The sequence below is a fragment of the Epinephelus lanceolatus genome, chromosome 23 (genome assembly GCF_041903045.1).
Source record: "Epinephelus lanceolatus isolate andai-2023 chromosome 23, ASM4190304v1, whole genome shotgun sequence".
Taxonomy (NCBI): Eukaryota; Metazoa; Chordata; class Actinopteri; order Perciformes; family Serranidae; genus Epinephelus; species Epinephelus lanceolatus.
The window spans coordinates 19,904,001-19,910,000 of record NC_135756.1 but is presented as its reverse complement, the minus strand read 5'-3'; the positions used below and the strand labels follow the sequence as shown (position 1 = coordinate 19,910,000).

The window sequence follows — 6,000 nt, the reverse complement described above, 5'->3', positions numbered from 1 at the left end:
AGGCTGAAGAAGGAGGCCTACAGGGCATGGTTGGTCTGTGGGTCTCCGGAAGCAGCTGACGGGTACCGGCAGGCCAAGTGGAGCGCAGCGGCGGCAGTCGTTGAGGCAAAAACTCGGGCGTGGGAGGAGTTCGGTGAGGCCATGGAGGAAGATTATCGATCGGCTCCAAAGAGGTTCTGGCAAACCGTCCGGCGCCTCGGGGGGAAGGCAGCAACTTGCTCACACTGTTTACAGTGGGGGCGGGGAGCTGCTGACGTCAACTGGGGACATTGTCGGGCGGTGGAAGGAATACTTTGAGGAGCTCCTCAATCCCACCAACACGTATTCCAGTGAGGAAGCAGAGATGGGGGTCTCGGGGGCGGGTCGTCCAATTTCTGGGGCAGAACTTGCTGAGGTAGTGAAACAACTCCGAGGCGGCGGAGCCCCGGGGGTGGATGAGATTCGTCCTGGATATCTCAAGGCTCTGGATGTTGTAGGGCTGTCCTGGCTGACACGCCTCTGCAACATTGCGTGGACATCGGGGGCAGTGCCTCTGGAGTGGCAGACCGGGGTGGTGGTCCCCATTTTCAAGAAAGGGGACCAGAGGGTGTGTTCCAACTACAGGGGGATCACACTCCTCAGCCTACCCGGTAAGGTCTACTCCAGGGTGCTGGAGAAGAGGGTCCGGTCGATAGTTGAACCTCAGATTGAGGAGGAGCAATGTGGTTTTCGTCCCGGACGTGGAACCGTGGACCAGCTCTTTACCCTCGCCAGGGTGCTGGAGGGGGCATGGGAGTTTGCCCAACCAGTCCACATGTGTTTTGTGGATTTGGAGAAGGCTTACGACCGTGTCCCCAGGGGCATCCTGTGGGGGATGCTCCGGGAGTATGGGGTTGGTGGCCCCTTGCTAAGGGCCATCCAGTCCCTGTACCAAAGGAGCATGAGTCTGGTTCGCGTGGCTGGCAGTAAGTCGGACCTGTTCCCGATGAGGGTTGGACTCCGCCAGGGCTGCCCTTTGTCACCAGTTCTGTTCATAACTTTTATGGACAGAATTTCTAGGCGCAGCCGAGTGGTGGAGGGTGTCAGGTTCGGTGACGGGAGGATCTCGTCCCTGCTTTTTGCGGATGACGTGGTCCTCCTAGCTCCATCGAACAGTGACCTCCAGCTCTCGCTGGGGCGGTTGAGAATCAGCACCTCCAAGTCTGAGGCCATGGTCCTCAGCCGGAAAAGGGTGGATTGCCCACTCCAGGTCAGGGGGGAGGTCCTTCCTCAGGTGGAGGAGTTTAAGTATCTCGGGATCTTGTTCATGAGTGAGGGTAGGATGGAGCAGGAGATTGACAGGTGGATTGGGGCGGCGTCAACAGTGATGCAGGTGCTTAACCGGTCCGTTGTGGTGAAGAGGGAACTTAGCCAGAAAGTGAAGCTCTCAATTTACCGGTCAATCTACGTTCCAACCCTCACCTATGGTCACGAGCTCTGGGTAGTGACCGAAAGAATGAGATTGCGAGTACAAGCGGCCGAAATGAGTTTCCTCCGCAGGGTGGCTGGGCTCAGCCTTAGGGATAGGGTGAGGAGCTCAGACATCCGGGAGGGACTCGGAGTAGAGCCGCTGCTCCTCCACATCGAGAGGAGCCAGTTGAGGTGGTTCGGGCATCTGGTAAGGATGCCTTCCGGACGCCTCCCTTGGGAGGTGTTTCAGGCATGTCCAACCGGGAGGAGACCTCGGGGCCGCCCCAGAACACGCTGGAGGGACTACATCACCCGGCTGGCCTGGGAACGCCTCGGGGTTCCCGCGGAAGAGCTGACAGAAGTGGCAGGGGAGAGGACTGTCTGGGCTTCTTTGCTGAGGCTGCTGCCCCCGCGACCCGGACCCGGATAAGCGGAGGACGACGACGACGACGACTGCACAGTGATTTAGCGTTAGCCAGCTCACATAATTGCACAAGGATTCAAGGGGTATCAGTTATCCTATCATTAATGTTCTGTAAACTAAATGGGTTTTTACGAATTGACCAATCTTATGCTGGTCAATCGATCTTATCTTTGCTAATAATATGTTGGATTCATGTTAATGTGTATTTAAATTAAAACTTTAATTCAGTTATCAAGAGGTAATTTGGCAGCCCCCCTGCAGTAACTCAGTCATGGACCCCCTGTCGAAGCCCCAGGCTCTAGAGAGTATTTATAGCAGCAGGATGTCGAATGTGGGATTGACTTAGAATAAACTACTAAATCAGTCTCGCATCATAATGAAGGAATGTGTCCCCCAGTGCAGCGCTGCAGCTCATTGATGTCTTTTTATTAGTTATTTTTTTGACAACAGTGAAGCTTTGTGGTGCAGAGGAATTAAATACATCAAGCTTTGGCCAAACAGAAGAATCAATTCATTACTGGTTTTCGGCCAATAACAAAAACACAGAAAATTGACAGCCTTACCCTTTAACTATGGTGGAGTTGTTTCTCAGCTCAGATAAGTTCTGAAGTTTAATCAATCAGTCGAAAAATATGATAAAGATCTGAAGCAAGTTTAAAAGTACTTTTGGGTCTATACTCCAGACACATTAGTAAATCTCCCTGATTTCCTTAATAAGACTATCAAATTATTTGATGTATCCTGTCTGGATCCTAAATTAATTAATTCCCTAATTTTCACGCCCTATTGGGAGCTTTGATAGATATGCTTTTACAAACTCTTCACAAGGCAGTATGAATATAAATGTGCAACAGGATTGTGGATGACAGAAGTTCAGTTTTTGTAACCAGAGCCTGTGTAAACCAATTGAGAAAACACTGACTACAGAGAACAAGAATGTCTGTTCTCTGTCTGCTCACCATGTAAATGTCACAGCTTAGTTACTTGAGCTCTTACTTCTGATGGGGATGCTTTGCTCTCTTTAGAGTGGACTGTACTACCACTTATACTTTTGATTTTGTTTGATTTTCCAGCAGATGTCTTAGTTACAACATGATTGAGCTAACTGGAGTAATTTCATGTCGTATCCGACAACAGGAAGCTTTTAACAGATGACGTCCTGATGTTAGCTTTGCTGCTGCTGTTAGGCTGTTAGCTGTCCCTGTCAGCTGCAGCCACTGATGCTTTCTAGACATCGTGATTTCCCAAAACTGAATAAATACCACACATAGCAAAATTGTGCTATGCTAGCTCAATCATGTTGTAACTAAGATATCCGCTGGAAAAAATATTTTTTTCACGGACCGTTTATTGAGTTACTGAGTTACTACCGGTTACTACAGACACTGCTAACGGGGCTAACAGCTAACGGTTAGCCCAGCTAATCTACGATAACCATGTTATTAATTACAACGTGCACACAGAAATAGTTTGTTCATTAGTGTTTATAGACTTTACAAACATCAGATTAGTCTAAACGGTGATATAGTGACGTGAAAAATGTGATATACAGTACAGGCCAAAAGTTTGGACACACCTTCTCATTCAATGCGTTTTCTTTATTTTCATGACTATTTACATTGTAGATTCTCACTGAAGGCATCAAAACTATGAATGAACACATGTGGAGTTATGTACTTAACAAAAAAAGGTGAAATAACTGAAAACATGTTTTATATTCTAGTTTCTTCAAAATAGCCACCCTTTGCTCTGATTACTGCTTTGCACACTCTTGGCATTCTCTCCATGAGCTTCAAGAGGTAGTCACCTGAAATGGTTTTCCAACAGTCTTGAAGGAGTTCCCAGAGGTGTTTAGCACTTGTTGGCCCCTTTGCCTTCACTCTGCGGTCCAGCTCACCCCAGACCATCTCGATTGGGTTCAGGTCCGGTGACTGTGGAGGCCAGGTCATCTGCCACAGCACTCCATCACTCTCCTTCTTGGTCAAATAGCCCTTACACAGCCTGGAGGTGTGTTTGGGGTCATTGTCCTGTTGAAAAATAAATGATCGTCCAACTAAACGCAAACCGGATGGGATGGCATGTCGCTGCAGGATGCTGTGGTAGCCATGCTGGTTCAGTGTGCCTTCAATTTTGAATAAATCCCCAACAGTGTCACCAGCAAAACACCCCCACACCATCACACCTCCTCCTCCATGCTTCACAGTGGGAACCAGGCATGTGGAATCCATCCGTTCACCTTTTCTGCGTCTCACAAAGACACGGCGGTTGGAACCAAAGATCTCAAATTTGGACTCATCAGACCAAAGCACAGATTTCCACTGGTTTAATGTCCATTCCTTGTGTTTCTTAGCCCAAACAAATCTCTTCTGCTTGTTGCCTCTCCTTAGCAGTGGTTTCCTAGCAGCTATTTGACCATGAAGGCCTGATTGGCGCAGTCTCCTCTTAACAGTTGTTCTAGAGATGGGTCTGCTGCTAGAACTCTGTGTGGCATTCATCTGGTCTCTGATCTGAGCTGCTGTTAACTTGCCATTTCTGAGGCTGGTGACTCGGATGAACTTATCCTCAGAAGCAGAGGTGACTCTTGGTCTTCCTTTCCTGGGTTGGTCCTCATGTGTGCCAGTTTCGTTGTAGCGCTTGATGGTTTTTGCGACTCCACTTGGGGACACATTTAAAGTTTTTGCAATTTTCCGGACTGACTGACCTTCATTTCTTAAAGTAATGATGGCCACTCGTTTTTCTTTAGTTAGCTGATTGGTTCTTGCCATAATATGAATTTTAACAGTTGTCCAATAGGGCTGTCGGCTGTGTATTAACCTGACTTCTGCACAACACAACTGATGGTCCCAACCCCATTGATAAAGCAAGAAATTCCACTAATTAACCCTGATAAGGCACACCTGTGAAGTGGAAACCATTTCAGGTGACTACCTCTTGAAGCTCATGGAGAGAATGCCAAGAGTGTGCAAAGCAGTAATCAGAGCAAAGGGTGGCTATTTTGAAGAAACTAGAATATAAAACATGTTTTCAGTTATTTCACCTTTTTTTGTTAAGTACATAACTCCACATGTGTTCGTTCATAGTTTTGATGCCTTCAGTGACAATCTACAATGTAAATAGTCATGAACATAAAGAAAACGCATTGAATGAGAAGGTGTGTCCAAACTTTTGGCCTGTACTGTATATATATATATATATGTGTGTATATATATATATATATATATATATATATATATCTGCTGGTTTTCTACCTGGAAGTATTTGTAAACAACAAGGCAATTCCCTGGGGGCACCGCCGGAAGTGAAGGGGTTGAGCGATCCCCGAGGCCCCTGCACTTCTGTTAGTCGAAAAACTACGGGCAGTGCCTCCAGAGGTAAAGGAAGAAAAAACAAAATCCTTTTGTTTTTTTTGTTTTTTTCTTATTAACCGATGGATTTCCAGATTGGTTACCAGGTTACTCTCTGATTGTAAATAGTCACTTTAAATTAAAGAAGTAGTGTGTGGGATTTAGTGGCATCTAGTGGTGAGGGCTGCAGATGGCAACCAGTGGAAAATTCTCCCATGTGCCAAGCTTGAACTCCAGGTTAGGATTCCTGTTCATCGTTCAGGAGGTTTTTAGCGGGAGAAAAATTATCCGCAGAGGTCTCTTCCTATCCTATTAAAACACTGAATAAAGCAGTTTCATGTTACAAATCAAGTTTTTGTGAAAATGTGGATGGCCCTATCTAGAGCCAGTATTTGGTTTGTCCGTTCTGGGCTACCGTAGAAACGTGCCGGTGTTACATGGCAGACTCCACGAACGAGGACCTGCTCCTTTTGTAGATATAAACGGCTCATTCTAAAGTAACAAAAATACAAAAATTCTTATTTGATTTTACACTAAAGAAAACATACTTATTACGTATTATTCCATTTCTGCCAATATATCCACCTAAATCCCACACACTGCACCTTTAAAATACCTTAGAAATGAGATAATAACTAGAGCACTGACAGATGAATAGCATAAAACATTCAACTCACGCAAGTAGATGTCACCCCGAAACTTCCCCAGTTGATTATTTACATTAAGACATTTATTTTTGTATTACAGTTTTCTTGAAATGCTACGTTTAAATGTGCAGATTTGGATTTTCCAGAGCAGAAATCC

General features: G+C 46.1%; 1 protein-coding gene across 2 annotated transcripts in view; it reads left to right on the top strand.

The window, feature by feature from the left end:
- Nucleotides 1-6,000, top strand: part of gsap (gamma-secretase activating protein) — a 61,792-nt gene that overhangs the window by 24,266 nt on the left and 31,526 nt on the right. The gene's annotated exons all lie outside the window — the stretch shown is intronic.